The sequence below is a fragment of the Ambystoma mexicanum genome, chromosome 4p (genome assembly GCF_040938575.1).
Source record: "Ambystoma mexicanum isolate Mex_15411 chromosome 4p, UKY_AmexF1_1, whole genome shotgun sequence".
Classification (NCBI taxonomy): Eukaryota; Metazoa; Chordata; class Amphibia; order Caudata; family Ambystomatidae; genus Ambystoma; species Ambystoma mexicanum.
The window spans coordinates 656,967,052-656,983,899 of NC_090927.1; positions in this window are offsets into that span (position 1 = coordinate 656,967,052).

Below are 16,848 nucleotides of genomic sequence, written 5' to 3' on the forward strand. Positions count from 1 at the left end.
CAAACCAGTTTTCTTGTATGTCTGCTGCGATATGTTGTTTTGCTACATCGGCCGGGAAGATCAGCTGTTGGAATGCTACTTCTAATAATTCCACTGGCATCACTACCTTCCCAGTTGCCCCCTGTCTCCAGATCAGATATGTAGATGATTGCTTACATCCTCGTTTGGCCCATAACTCTTGCTCTTCTATTGGTGCTCTCCTCTGCAGCTCTATTATCTGTGTTATTGGTGTATTGCTATACCTTTCTTCTAATAGTTGTGCAGTGGGTGTTCTGACAATGCATTCAATTGATGGGGGTACATTGAAATACGAGGTGTCTTTCGCTGCTGCGTCTGCTGCCGTGTTTCCCAATGAGATTACATCTGTGTTGTTAGTATGTGCTTGGCATTTCACCACCGCCACTACTGATGGTTCTGCTAATGCTTCTATTAATTCATTTAGTAATGTTGCATGTTGAACTGGTGACCCATCTGCCCGTCGGAACCCTCTTCGTCACCATCATGATAATCCTGAATGTACCGTTGTTGTGGCATATGCTGAATCTGAGTATATGGTCACTACACATCCTTTTGCTGTATGTAGTGCTTCAATTAATGCCACCAGTTCAGCCGCTTGTGCGGAAAAATGAGAAGGGAGGCATTTTTGGACAATCGTTTCATAATTGTCTTCTTCCATTCTTACCATGGCCATCCCTACATGTTTCTCCCCTGTTTCAGTATCTATGGATGCTGACCCATCTATGAAGTATATTTCTCCTTCCTGTAGTGTGTTCTCACTTGCTTTGGGGATATCATCTTCCTCTCCCTCGTATGTTGCACAGTCGTGCTCCTGCATGTCTTCTACAGTGCATGGCTCTGTAATGAACGTGGCGGGATTCACTGTTTTACATCTAACTATGTGCACATTTGGGCTGGAGATTATCACATAAACTGTTGCTCTCTGTGTTGTCAATGTTGATTTGGATCGCTATAAAATTGCAAAGAGTGAATGCTCTGCGTACAACGTTACTGAGCAGCCCATTACAATTGTGGTGCTCTTTTAAATGGTGAAGGCCACTGCAGCGAGAGCTTGTTCACATGCAAAGTGACCTTGCATTACTGCGTCCAGCGTTCCGCTGTAGTAGGCCAATAGCTTGTGGCCTAGGGACATTTTCTGTGTTAATACTGCAGTCAGCAGTGTGAGAATAGGTAAAAATTCCTGTCATAATCTGGGTTTGCAAGAACTGGTGCGTGGGTATTCAGGTCTTGTAGCTTGAAGTATTGTGTCATCATTTCATTTGTCAATTTTATTGGGACATTTTTCTTTTGGGACTCTTTCAGTGCATGTAACAATGGGCGTGTATAGGCTGCATAATCAAGTATCCAGGCACGGCAATAATTGCAGATGGCAAGAAATTTCTGCATGTCTTTTACAGTTTTTGGTATTATCATGTGACGTATGGCCCCTGCCCTGTCGGGAAGTATTCTTTTGCTGTCTTTGGATTTTAGTTGTCCTAGGTATAGGACCTCAGCTAGGCAGTATTGCAATTTCCTTTTATCTACCTTATATCCTTTCGTAGCTAGTAGATTCAGCAACGTTACGGAGTCTTCTCTGCACTTTTCTTCAGTTTTGCTGCAGATGAGTAGATCATCCACATATTGTATTATCGTGCAGTCTATATCAATATTTCCAAGATTTTCTTGCAAGATCCTATTGAAAATACTTTGGCTTTCACAATATCCCTGTCGTAGTCTGCAATGTTCATACCTATTTCCTCATAGCGTGAACGCCGTGAGGTAACGGGAGCTTGGATCGAGTGGTATAGAAAAGAAAGCATTTTTCAAATCCACCACGGTGAAACATGTGGCTTCTTTGGGAATGCTGCACAGTATTGATGCCGGGTTAGGGACTAATGGGAACTCTTTCTGAATTACGTCATTGAGTGGGTGGAGATCTTGTATCATTCTCCATGCTCCTCCTTTTGCTTTTTTGATCGGAAAAATTACTCTATTACATGGGGAGTTGGATGGTACTATTATTCCTTGTTTTAAAAGTGCACTTATTGTTTCTCTTATTCCTTCCTCCGCTTCTTTCGATAGTGGATAATGCCTAACTCTTGGGGGTATGGCACCTGGTTTCAATTTTATCTTAATGGGTGTTACATCATACAATAACCTTACATCATAGGGACCCGTGGTCCAGATTTCTGGCAGTACTCTTTCCATGTCTTCCTCAAAAATTGTAGGTGGCACGTTAACACTGGCCATGAGTGGGTTGTGTATTTCCCGGTATTGAATCATGATGTCGCATGCTATACTTATTTCCATTATAATCTCCCCATCACTCTCATTATCAGTAAAAAAGCTCTTCATCAGTTAAATCGCGCAACATTATGTTTGGGTCTATGCATAGTACTGTTCTGCATTCGCATCCATGTGTGTCCAGTCCGATCACTGCGATACATTTGCTTGAGACCTGAACCCCCTCTAAATCAATGGACAAGATGGTTCCTGGTACAACCTCTGCATTCACAATTGGGCGGAAGATAAAATCTGCGGGCACCCTCCATTCCTTTCTTGTTATCTCTGGCACTACCCGGGCCAACACTCTGGTGCCGTAAGTGAACATGTCCATGTCAATGCGCACCCCTCTTACTACAAATTCATTTTTCATAGTACTGATCATTAGCATTGCTCGTACGGGGCATACTTCTGGAGTTGAACACACTATTCCCCGCTCGGTGAAGGAGATGGTTATATTTAATTTACTCAACAAATCTCTTCCCAGTAAATTGATTGGCGCGTCTTCATGATACAGTAGGGGTGCGCGCACTGTTTTTCCCCTCACTGTTATGTCAATATCTTTTGTGTAAGGAACGTTTAAAATAGCCCCAGAGAACCCCTGCATTTCCAAATTTCTTCCCGAGAGCAGAAACCACCCTTCCATGAGACATGATTTTTCTGCTCCTGAGTCTACCATAAAGATAAACTGCTTGTTTCCTCTCTTGCTCCTACTAGTGGTTCCTCTTCTGCACGGTGGGTAGTGGATAGGACTGGACACGCAAGCTCTCTCTGTGGGCTGGCCTAGTCTGCATACGTCTCAGTTCCTGGCACCGAGAAAACATTATCTCCTACCACTGCTGTGCCACGAAAAGGTGCAGGCCCACTATTAGCTGATGTCGCAAAAATGTTGTATTTTGCGTTTCCTACTGTATTTTGTCTGGCCATAAGATGTTGTGTTCCCCTCTGTTGTGGCTGTTGTTGCGGGGGTTGCTGTCTTTGCTGCATTTGGGGCTCACTATAATATTGATCACCTTGTCCGCCAATTCCCATATGTAACCCATAGGGGCTTCCTGGGTGTGGATGTCCATATTGCTGTTCATTTCCCATAAGGGGCTGTCCTTGAAAGTACCCCATAGGTCGCATTCTACAATCTCTTCAATAGTGCCCCCATCTTCCACAATTCCAACATGACCCTTGTTGTCCTCCTCTCATCCCAGGCCCTCCAAAACCTCTGTTTCCCATTCCTCCGAATCCCCCTCGTGGCCCCCTGTACCCACCTCATCTTCTTTGTCACTGGGGCCCTCCGTATTGTTCTTCTCCATCCCACTGTTCTTGTCCTCCTGCAGCCCATGCTGCGGCCATTCTCACTGGTGCATTTCCTGCTCCGTCATCCCTTTCGCTGATTTTATCAGTAGATATGGTTGTGTTCAGTGCTGCAACCTTCACTAGCTTATTCTGTACTAATTTCGCTTCATCTGCCAATCTTTTGTGAGCTATCTCCTTTTCTCTTTCTTTGATCCTCCTACAATGGTGTAAAATTATGCTTTGGACCTCAGGCCAGCCCTTGGCTTCTATCCCAGCTATTTTATCCAAGGCCTTCTGTACCTCCTTCGGAAGCCCCTTTTTGATTATGAAATAAAACAGGGCGGTGGACTGATCCCAAGCCGTACCCATTTCACTTCTCCACAGGTTTTGCACCTTGAGGATGAATTGCGTAGGCTCCTCCTCCTCTCCATCGTGCACTGCATCACTAAGTGTAAATCTGGAATGTCTGGGAACGTGCGTTGCAATGCATCCCATACTTGTGTTCTAACGTTATTGAATGGTGATCCATCATGGTGGTCACAGCTCATTGTCACTCCCGAGAATCCGGCCTTCACCCATACTGCGTCTGCTTGATCACCAACAGTGGACACCAACAAACTTTTCACGTCGCCTATTGCTAATGGGACTCCTGCCGTGTTCTTTCAAATGCATGTAACCATTTTCCCCCCCTGCCCAAAAGTGGGGGGAGAAGCTTCAGCAAATCTTTCTTATCTATTTGGGCCCACGGAATGTAGTGCGTCCTTCCTGCCCCTTTGTGAATCAGTGGCATTTGTAGTTTGTGCTTTCTTCCTGTCTTACTTATCGTCCCCTTCTTTGTCTTTCTCACCAGCATGTTCCCTACTCGCTGTCTTAACCTGCCCTGCCATCTTCATCATCGAATTGGAATGGCAGTGGGGATTCCACCGCTGCTGCCCCTTCTTCATATTCATCGAGATCGCTCCACACCTCTTCTACTTCCTCTTCTTGCTCCCTGTCTCTTTCTTGTCTTTCCCCACGCTGGCTATCTGGGGTTGTTGGGCGTATTGTTCTCACCGGTTTACCATTTAATTGGAACAGGAATTCTCCCGATTGCCACTCCTGCTCTTGTCCTCTTGGTGTGGATGCCGATTGTGATGGTGCTGATTGTGGCGTTGCTGGCACTGATTCTCCTGCGACACTTGGTGGGGGTGTGAGGTCGCCACTGCTAGTGGTGGCACTTCCCCTCCCCCTGGTAGCATCTGGCCCCTATCGCATGACACTCTTAATTGTGTTATTTCCATCGGTGCTGGTGCGAGTTGGCTGTCTAAATCCCCAGTTAACCGTGCTCTGTTTACTGGTGAGGCACTAGTTGTGCTGTACAGCCCCCCTCTGTCATACGGGGGTGGTGCAGTGGCTGCTGCCTCCGCTGACCTGGTCGGGCTAGGGCATGTGGGCACATATCAGGGCTCGCTGTATCCCACCGCTGGCCTTGTCCACAACGGGTATATTTTAGTGGTCAACGGGTATATTTTAGTGGTATCACTTTCAGTTGTGGTTGTCGTACACTCTCCTCTCGCTGACCCACCTACTTCCTCTGGCGCTTTCTCTTTCTTGGCCTCTTTGTCTGTACCTACCTCACCTGCGGGCGTTATTTCCTCGAACATCCGCCACAAACCTAATACTTCTCTCCTGTTCTGCAACTGTTTTCCCTTTTATCTTGCCAACAAATGCGTTGATACTAGATCCAATAACCTCTTATCAAAGGATCCTCCCTCTGGCCATATGGGGGTTACGCTGTCTCCTTTTATCTTTGTCACCCATTGGTCATGGTACTTCTGTATCTTTTCACTATAGAACAGGAGATGTTGGCAGATGTGCGCTAATGGTGTTACTCCCCCCCATAGTTATACAATTTCCTGCGTGTAGACACACATTCACTTGGTTAACAGATTTTTTTCACCTCGATTTCTTACGCAGCCTTCTTCTTACCTTGTTTTACTAACACCTTTTTAACAACCTTTCCCCCTTCACTGCTTACTGACACAGTAAATTATTTTACTATCAATATCCGTTATTCACCATTACTTAAAAACATTTTCACATGTATTGCATTTTCAATTCTCTGGATCAACCTTAATTATCTTTTTCACCTTGTATGCACATAGACAGTTACTAACAAATCAACATGTAACATGTACTACCTGTGCGCTTTTACTCCCCTTTTTTAATTATTTTAGTTTGTTACCCCCCTGTTCTAGCTTTCTCATGCACTCCCCACCTCTTACTCCCTCTTACTACCTTACCAAGAATCCTGCGCACACGGAAAAAGAATATTCTAAATTACTACTCCCAGTCTACTAAATATATGAGACTCCTACTATTTTTTCTTCACCTTCACTTATTTATATGCACTGGACGAGACAATGCTACGCGGTGCCGCCTTCTACCCCGTTCGGGCTAGGCTTCCTCATTCTTCTCTTACTTCTTTATCTCCACAAAACCTAATGGCCTTGTAAAGGATAGATCAGAAAAGCCTCAATATCATTCACATAGACCCTAACTTTCTTTTTGCCCACGGTCACCTATTTCCCTTCTTCCTTAACCCTTCCCTTACCTCTTGGGAACTTTCGCAACCGGCACTCACGTGTTCAGTCGGGTTGTCCGAGAGTCACCGTTCACGGTCTATCCACAATCTGGTCCGCACCCCAACCAAGCCGTGGCCCACCTCGGCAAGCAGCTTTTACAGTTGGGTATTCATTAACCGGGAACCCTTGAACCCTTCTCGTTGTGCGCACTGGCTGGTCGGCCGCGGAGGCAATGGTTTTGCTGGGGGGCGTCCCAGATCTCGTCACATTGCACGGGCCTCAAGGCACCTGTCCCAAATCACGTCGCGGGGGTCACCAAATGTAAGAGCCCTCCCAGTCTTTAGACATGCAATTTAGAATAAATGAGACACACCCCTGATGGGGAATGAGGCTAAGAGAACAGGTTCTGAGAGTTCAAAAAACCGTCATATAATTGGCATCAAAAGAACTCTGCTGCCTCAGAGCGCTCTGACAAATATCACCATTACATCACATTATAAAGGAAAAACTCGTCATAAATGACGCAATTAGCATAGGGTGTTAAGTTGGTGCAGGCTTGGACAGTCAGAATAGTGCCATATGGCGATGGCATCACGGTTCCATCTGGATTGGTCACTCCTTTGCCGGGAGGGTGGACTTCACATGATCCCGTTGTCAGTGTTCAGGAGGCGTGAAGGTCAGGTTGCTGTGAAGTGGGGTGACCACTAACTAAGCTAACATAATACATCTTTGTGAAGCATGCACTAAATATGAAAATTTTGCACTTCGTTTGAACAGATCATTGTAAACCTATAAATGTCTTACATGTATTTACATTGTCAATAACAGTGGCTTATATAGAGCATCAGGTTAAAGGGTTTTGACCATCATGATAGCATTGATTGAAGCTAGGGTCTGGACTCGTAAAGAATCTAAGGCACATTGGCATTTGTTAGTAGTGGGAGACAATATACTGTGACAGGGGTCTAATGTTAGTCAGAGGTCTGCTTGGTGGGCATCATGGTGAGGTCACATATTTGGTACATCAAGAGAATACCTTGCAGGGACACAAGGTTACACTGGCAGTAATTTTCCAATGGTGAGGGTGAGGGGGCATGGACAGATTTGTGGAGATGGATGAGCTACAGTGCTTGGCTCAAGCCGGTTCACACACAGGGCAGTGATCTCAGAGGAAGAGTGAGATGTTACATTTGTTCTTTGTAGCAATTACCTCCGGCTTCACCATGAGAATGGGGCTGCAGAGTTTTCCAGACACGGTGAGAGAAAAGGTGGGGGCCATGTGTGCTGTGTGCGCGGCGCTGCAAAGGGGAGAGAAGCCTTTTCGTATTGTCGCAGTGAGGCCTAGTTACCAAGATGGCATCAAGGGGGTACAAAAATGGATGCCCTGTGTCCTGCACGACAGCCCCATCTACACAAGTGCCAACCGATGCTACATTTCATAAGGGCAATGGGGGCGCCCCCACCATTGGAGGCACATGGTCCAAGTTTGTACTAAAGAAAGGAGGGACGGGGTCTACTGTCCCCTCACTCCCACACAGTTCCCAAACTATACAGTCAGCACAAAGAGATAATGAGGCCTTCTGTGAGGAGAAAGATGGGCTCCACAACCAAGTGGCAGCTCAAGAGTGGGTAATAGAGGCCAGTAAAGACCTGATAGCCGAGCATAAGGTCCAGATCTTTGTCTATTATCAAGAGTTAGGGGCCATGAAGGAAAGACTAGCAAGGTTAGAGATAGAGTATTCTAGATCTAATCCAAACTGGAGGGACCCTGAACAGGTAAAGTGGGACAGGGCAACCCCTGATCATAGTATGATGACCTCTGTAATAAGAGACACATACCCATTTAATACTTTGTGCACTGACAACTTCATGGCTACTTGTTCACAGGAGCCAGAAACCATGAGGCCATCAGAATTAAACAGTCCTAGCATGAAGGAGCTGACAGGTCAGCGCCCAATAGAAATTGATAGAAGGGCATCCCTGGATAGATACAAACATATAACGGCTGATTTCTCTGACCAGGAAACCTCTTATGAGGAGAAAGTCAGGGAAATCGATCTGCAGAATCACTACCTCCAAGGGACCAGTTAGTTTGATACACGCAAGAACAACAGGAAAAGAGGCCCCAAAAGAGCATCCTGGAGGCCTCCACCCAATCAGGGCGTTGGGGGGATACTCTGCCAACCGTGGAAGCAGGGAGGAGGCAGATGACTACTCTCCTGTGCCCCACAGGGGAGAAGAAACTAGGCCCCACCATTCTGCGAGCCCCTCCCAAGCTCAAAGAATCAGAAAGCCCCTAGATGATCATGAGGGGACCTCAAATAGCAGCGCCTCTGAGGCTGAAGGTGAATGGACTCAGGTGACGCAGCGAAAGAAGGCAGATAAACCAAAAAGTGTTCTGGTGAAAGACCCCATTAGGTAGATCAAGGCCATCAGGAATTTCATGACACTGTACAATAAAAACGCAAAATATTCTGTCTGGGAGCATTTGGAACTCTATGAACAAATGATGGACACATTTCACATAAAAGATAGCCAGAACTGTTTATCCAGATTATGCCAAATGGACATTCTCTCCAGAGTACTCCAGCTTCTTTGCTGGACTGGAAGAACAAAAAGATTCAAGATGGTCCACCTACAAGGTGGCCATCTTCAAGCACTTTTCCACCCATAGCAACCCCCAAGAGGCTCTCAAAGCAGTCTACAATCTACAATGTGGAGAATACCAAGCCCCAAAAGAGTTTGTGCAGGAATTAAAACATGCCTTTGCCCAAACCACCAGGAGGGTGCGCACGGATAGCAGAGAGTTTATCACTACCTACTTTCATGCGCTCCCAAAATACATTAGGACCCAGCTGGTGAGGGATTTCAATGGTAAAAGATCTCTGGACTGGGTAATAGAGCTGACTACCCGGATATATGAAGTCCAAAAACCTGCAGAAATTACAAATCAGCTTAGAAACTCCAAGCCAACCAACACCCCTGCTACTGCTAAGGTGGTGGAGGTGAAGGATGCCCCCATTTTGGACCTAGAAATGGGGGAGCCTAAAAAGGCACCAATCCCAAACCCGCAAAACCAGAGGCCAAGTAGGTCTTCAGTCCAATCACAAACAGGTGGCGGTCAGGGAGGCAATCCCACCAATTGGACCCCTAATTCTCCTGATTATATAAATCCCAGATACAAGGGAAACAGACCGATCTTGGGGTACGTATGGACTCCCCCAGCCCAATGGGGGGATCGAATCAGGTGAGTACTGCCCCGGGAAACATCCCTCCTAACTTCCCCCAGGAGGGCAGTAATCTCCCAAATACTGGGTTGGGAGAAGTAAAGACAATACAAAAGGCCCATTTTGTGTAGGAAGTGAGTGTCCTCCAGTTTGAAGGGGAAGAATCCTTAGAGGATTCTGGGAAAGAAATCTTCTCCTTCAGGGACAGGGGAACTCCTCCCAAAGAAAAATGGGTCCCAAGAGATCTAAATGAAGACTGGATGGATGTGGGGACTGATTCAGAGTCACCCAACCCTGAACCCCAGAATAGTCATCTTGGAAAAAAATAGTAATGGAGGAATCCTCCCCACAAATTAATTGTAGTGACTGCCACCCAGTAAGCGGGTGCTGTACAGAGCTAAGGGACACAGGGGATTCCAAAGTCTCGCCTCTTTCAGGATGCCAAATTTTAATTGCAAATTTTCAGACCCTGGAACAGAAAATTGTCGCAAACTCCACTGTGTCACAGTCCAAAATAATGAAATTGACCAACCAGCTTGCCCAAAATGCACATTACCTTTGCCGACTTGAGAAGAAAGAGGGGAGATTTTATGCCCCCGTTCAAGTGCAAAGGAAATATCCAATTTCAGCACTGGTGGACACTGGATCGCAAGCCACTCTTCTGTCAAAAAGCCCCTTTGATCAGCTAAATTCATGAAGGGGGGAGAGATACCAGATCCCACTCACCCCTCTTCCTGGACAACTCAAGAACTTCGACGGGAATGAAATTCCTGTCGAGAGGACTGCAGATTCAGAAATAAAAATTGGGTGACACAAGGTGAAACACCCTGTAATAGTCGTGACTCCAGAGGGAACGCCCTGTCTACTAGGGAATGACATCCTGCGCAGGTTGTCTCCCCTAATAGACTGTGTGAACAAGGTACTCTGGACTCAGACTAACAGGCCAATAAAATTAAAACAGAGTGTCAACCATGTTAGTTTAAATGGCACATGGCACATGGTTGAACAAAAAGCTGATCATATTGAGTTTCGTTTCCAGAACGATCAAATACCTGATGCGACAGTGATTGCTGTAGGGCAACAAACTGGTGATGGGAACTCCTCTCCATTCCTGAAAATAAATCTTCCTTCCAGTTATAAGTGGCATTCCACACTGGAAGGAAATACTTTGAAATGTTATACTGATTCAGAATCTGAAAATCCCAATTCTATAGTAAAAATAAATGAGACATCAGCTCAAAGTTTAGTTGCCATTCAGAAAAGTAGAGAACAGTTGTTCCTCCCTATTCAGTTAAATGAGGGGAAAGAGCTTCATCAGCGAAGCCAAGTTCAGACTGCTCCCAAAAGATACAGCCGTTCCCACATTTGAATTGATCAATAAGTGGGAAATGGGCCTGGAAACTCCCAATTCCAAACATCTCCTGCCTAGCAGGTGTATGCTCAGAATTTCTATAGGTAAAAAAAGCATAGAACATAATTGCTGGGTCGTGTGAGATGTCCCTGCTGCATTCTATTTAGGCAGTGACATTCTCAATCGGTTTGCCATTAATTTGGACCTGATAAATTACAAAGCCTTGTCCCAACTAGTGGGCAATCCCATGGGCTTTGATGATTCTGAAAAAGCATTTTGGTCAGCCCAATTGCTGCCGAATGCAGTTGAAGTTCATATTGGAGAGGAAGTCACCACCCAAGGACAGACCCAACAATTTCCACTTGAATTAAAAATTAAAAGAGGACAGAAACTACAACATCCTGACTCATATGTACACCTCAATGGCCATCTCCAACAGCAGGGGTTGGGGTTAAACCCAACGCCATTAGTCAATGTAGAATGTAACACCATTCCAATAGTGGTGGATAACAGTGACCTCAGGAGTATCACTCTGGACGCAGCCACCATTATTGGAATGGCGGTTGATGACCGACATTTTTCCATGGATCTAGGAAATTAGCTGATAGGACCAATCCGCAATCACTGTTTTGACAATGACAGTGACAATGACTTACCACCAGACAAGATCTTCACCCGGAAAGGGAGCAATTTCCTGGTGTACTCTTCCTGCCCTTGCAGTGAGGAAGAGGTGACCTGTGACATCAGGCAGGATGAGGTGATATTCCAGGTCCACAATGACTTCCTCTCCTACCTGAAATCCTCTGTCCAGGTCAATACCCTAACCAGAGACCTCTCCACCCAACAGGAGGAGGCTGCTGAGATAGCAACACCTGAAGTCTTTCCAGGCTTCAGGAAAATGGTTGAAGAGCTGGTCAACCTAGCTGATTACTGTGAGACTCCAGAGCAAAAGCAAAAGTTGAAACAGATGTTCTTAGATTTTCAAGATATCTTTACTGTGGACTCCTACGACTGTGTTTGCACCAAAATCCATACAACAATTCCGATAGACCCTGGAATGACTCCAATGTTTGTGAAGAAATATTGCTAGCCTCTCGCATCCATGGAGTCCCTGACAGAAATAATCAAAAACCTGGAGTCCCGTGGCATAATTTATTCCAGTCCACATCACCTTTAATAATCTGGTGCTGGGGATTTTAAAACCAAACGGCAAATGGAGACTCTGCGCAGACTTTAGGGAGCTAAATAAACGGGCCCACATGTCCCGATGGCCTCTCCCCTACATTGAACAAGGGCTGGCCCAGATCCAGGGGTCAAAGTTATATACTGCCATTGACCTGACCAATGGGTACTGGACTGTGCCTGTCAATAGGGAGGACCAATACAAGCTGGCCTTTACCTCGGGCAGCAGTACACGTGGACTGCCTTCGGATTGTCGGGGGGAAATTCTGCCGGGGTCGGCCGGGCCGTCCGCAGACCTCCGGGCAGGGAGGCCCCAACACCTCCCGTATATCCCAAAAGAGATAGAGTATGAGACACACACAAGAAGCAAGGTGACTCTGCTGTTTATTAAACACAATCGGCAGGGATGGGTCAAGGATCATACACGTCTGACCTGACACACACACAATCGTGGGGCTCGCAGGCCCTTTTTACTGTAGTATGACGCGCTACTTGCGTCACTTTAGAAAGTTAACAAAAAAACCTATCGCCACTCTTAATTGGTTGCTTGAGTGGTAGGGTTAGTATAGCATACGTATAGAGAATAATATGAGTGTACAAGGGTTAGTCAGGTGATATATCTGGGTTGTCCCTACAATTAGATACATGAGAATTGTTACATGAAGACTCCTAATGATTGGTTAATGTTAATGGCGTCAGTGATAAGAGCCCCATGTTCTGATTGGTGCGCCCGTGAGCTTCCCAGCCTGGGACCATCGCTGTTCCCAGCTCTCGGTGTACCTGCAATTTGTAACAATGTTTCACTATGGGTACATGCAGACAATGTGAAGACTTATTCATGAGCTGGACGGCCGACTACTCCCACTGTCGCAGATGTCCATTGATCCTTTCAAGTGTATCTGCCTGTCTTGTAACGAGGGATCCAGATGCCTCCTTCCTCCTGGGCTTGGCATCTTGTCAGGTTCGGCTTGGTCACGTGAGGTGGGACCGTGTTTGAGGCAGAATTCTGCACAATTAATATTGTTTTTCCACTGTGTGCCTGGTTTAATTTGCAGGTGCGACTTTAATGTTGGTGCACGGCGTGCGAGGTTACAACATCGTGCCCTTGATGGTCTGCTTTTGGAATGTGGGTTTGCAACATTACGACCTTGGCTGTCTGCTTTCGCCAGGCTCATTCTGCAGGATCAGCAACCTGACTCTTGTTCTGTTAACGTCCACGGGAGCTCTTGCTTGCGGCCTACTTAGGCCTGGTGTATAGGTGGAACCGTTTGGTGCACAGGCGCTTTAGGTTATAGTCTCATATTGTCTTATGACCAGTATCGTGTCTTCGTTATAATTCTCATTATGGCACCTAGGTTTAGAAGAAGCGTAAGCAAGCTCTTTAGATGGGTTCATGGTGCGTCTTGCGTTTCTGCATTTTGAGAGCCTATGTGGAAAATAATAAAGATGCACGTCCGTGAGTATGTCTGTCGCCTACGTCATAGCACTGAGTATATTCTTCGTGTAGATTGGTGCGGGAGTGTCCAGTGTCTATATTGGCACAGGTGTGCTATCCGTTGGCTAGGTCGTCATGGCATCTCTAACGACGTATAGGTTTTAGTCTAGTTGATCCATGCCGCAGGCATCGGCATGGGCAGGGTGGGCTGCTGGGCAGGCAGATGGACACATCCTTATGTTCCTGTACCAGGGTATCTGGTCGTCTGGTAGATGGGCAAACTCTTCTCGTGGCGGGTGCTTGGGCCGTGAACCTTTAGGCCAGGCGCGAGAGGGGGAAGATGGGAGCCTGTTTTTCCATTCTCCCACTTCAGTCCCCCCTCTGGTCGACTTGTCGACCACAAACATATCCTTTTCGTTATCTCCTCTTACTCTCCATATTTTAGTTATTCCTCCTAAATGTCCATAATGGTTAACATGATCTTCAAATGACCAATACATATATTCACAGGTTCCTCCAGGAGTACAGTATACCCATTTCCCTATGTAACTCCTGGGGTTTCTTGGGTTCTCGACCTTCACCGATGGTGGGTCCAGGTGGTTGGTGATGATCTGGTTGCGCAAATTCTCTCTCTCTTGTATGATTATGCCTGTGTGTTGGCCGTCATCTGCTGGCAGCAGTGGGTGCATACCGACCATTTCAAGCAACTCGTCAGTGGTGCGTGCCTTCCGGGCTTTCCAAAATCTTATTATGATCAGTGTAGCTCCAGCCAAAATAATACAACTAACTATAATTTATAGTCCATCTGACAGCCAAGATGGCATCCATGACCATAATAGCGAAAACCAGCTCTCATCCTTTTTCACACCTTTACTTTCATCCACCATTTTGGAGTGCAACTGGGCCAATTGTAAAACTGCTTCTGTCAGTGTACCGTTGTCAGCATCGTTGGCAGGAATGAATGTGCAGCCTGATTGTCCTATCTTTGCGCAAACTCCTCCTTCCATGGCAGTGAGGAGGTCCAATACATATCTGTTCTGCAGTGCTACCATCCTTATTGCTCGCAGCTCCTCTTTTATCGCGTTGAATCCGTTTACTGTAGAATTGATGGTCATCATAAGTTCCCATCTAGTTATCTGGAGCCATTTTGCGTTTGCGTAAGCCTGTAGTCCTGGATGGATTATTGAGGAGAAGAACATTGCTGCTCTGCTGAATAGTCTGTGTTCTGGCGGGATTGAAGTGAGTGCCGTTTCCGACCTTCCCCATAGGTAATTTCCTGTCAGAGGTTCTCCTTGTCTTTTCCGTCTATTTAGGACAGTATCATTGCCGCTGGTCCTGTTCCCTGGCTCCTCCTGAGGTGGTGCAGATCTCTTATTTCTCTTGTCCCCTTCATCCATTTTGGGAAAGTTCGCCACATTCACATGCTTCTGGGGTACCACTAGCGATGGTACATTGACGTGCACCATCGTGCATACACCATTCCACAGAGGGGGCAGTGTGTGATATGCCTTTTCTCCACAGGACCAGTAATGGTCCATTATCACTGCTGTTCCTGCTCCCCCCTCAGGTAACTCCATCACGCTTCCACAATTGGTGTTGTATCCTACGTCCACCTCTCCTTTATGTTGGTAGCAAAGTTTAGGCGCAGTCAGCGGCAGTATTGTTATCGGGTCTTCATCCGTTTCTATCCATGTGAGCATAGGCACGTATTTGATCCAAGTCGTCCAACATCTGTGGTTGTGTGCATCGATAGTTGAAATAGTTTCTTTTGATACCATGTTGCTGCCAACAACTCCTATCTTCCATTTGTTGTCCAAGTACACTTTCCCCGTTATCGTCACCAGTGGCCTCTCCCAGCATCCTAGTTTACCAGGAACTTCAGTGGCGTACCAATCACATGATAAATACTGCAATGTTACTTTCTTTGTTTCTCCTTTTGCAGGACCACTTGTTATGTATCTGAATGCTTCAGCATGTAAACTGCTCTTGTGGTAACTCAAATAAGTCTTGAGGAAGTTGTTTTCGTATGGGTATGAGTCTCGTGTTTTCCACGTCATATGCACCACTGTCCCTTGAAATCTTCCTTTCGTTTGGAACAGTGCCAAGTATATTATGCATCGTGCTGTTTTTTCGTCTATTTCTGTGGCAACAAAGGTTCGAGAAGCGCTCATGGCGTATGGTATTAATGAGCAAACGTAGCAGCTGTCTTCTGTTGTCTGTTTACCAATGCGGGTCATGTGTTGATACCATATGTTGTTTGAGACGTGTGCTGAATCTTGTATATAATTGTCAATACCTTTATTATCTGAGTATGTGCTGCGTTGAACTCTATTTTGCTTGTGCGCAATTTTACTAATATCAGCTGGGGATGGGGGTGTGTTAGGTTTGGGTACAGCAATAATATTGATAGCACAGCTGTACTGCCATACAGAGGCAGCTACGAACCCGGTGATTATCAAAATCCCTATTACTTTTATTACATATGCTAATTTCACCGGCATTTTGCTCTTACCTTGCTGCAGTCCGGCAGCGTAGACTTGCGACATTAGAGTTGCCCGCCTGAAAATTCTCAATATGCTGGTTATTAAATGTTAGTTGTTGTTTTTTTTTTAAGCTCTCCCTATCAAATAATCATTCAGTGCCCAGGCGAAGAGCTGTTCCCACGCTAATCTAAGCGATCTATCTCTTAGGGCAGGCAAGTATGGGTGGAGGTGGGGCATCGAGTATTCTATGGCCAAAAGGAGCGCTGTGTAGTAGACACGTACCCTTTTCCTTTTCAGGTACGTTGGCCTTTTTATTTCATATACAAATTGGTGTGACAATTCTTCTGGGTAATTATCGTCTGAGGGTACCATCTACTCCTGGGCAGTGAATTTGTTAGTTATCTACTTTCTTAGCAGTACAATAATACGCGGTTCCTGCATGTGCGAGAGAAAAGAAAAGAGAGCATTCACGTGTTTACATGTGTATTTGTGTAAGGCAATGTCCTTCAGTTCAGTTACTACTGTAATGGGGACAGGGGTCAGTGGATGGTGGGCAGGGGGTTTTTGGGCTTAACTGGTGGACGTGGCTTTTACTCTTTGAGCGTGTGATCATGGGGTGGGCTGTATGGGGATCACCCCTTTCTTCTTCAGTTATTGTCTCTGGAGAGTCTGGGGAGTGACAAGGTATGGGAATACTTGGGCCGTTGGCTGTGGTAGAACTTTCTTCCTCCGTTGTCGATGTTGTTGCTGTTCTCTCAATGGACCTGTCGGTGGCGCTGGGGCGGGTCTGTAGTTTGTAGATCTTTACGTCGTGTAGGTGGTTCCAGGCACGCTTGTCCTGTAGCTTTACTGCTCTTGTTGATACCTCCTCTACCAGATGGGGACCAGTAAAGCGTGGGCTGTTCCACTTCCTATTGAAGTTGCGAAGTAGTACGTGGTCACCTTTAGCAATCTTACACAGTCCTTCCTTTTCCAGTTCTTTATCCGCGTCTTCTTGTTGGCTTCTATTAGACCCGCCCCGTGTGCGCTCGAGCTGTTG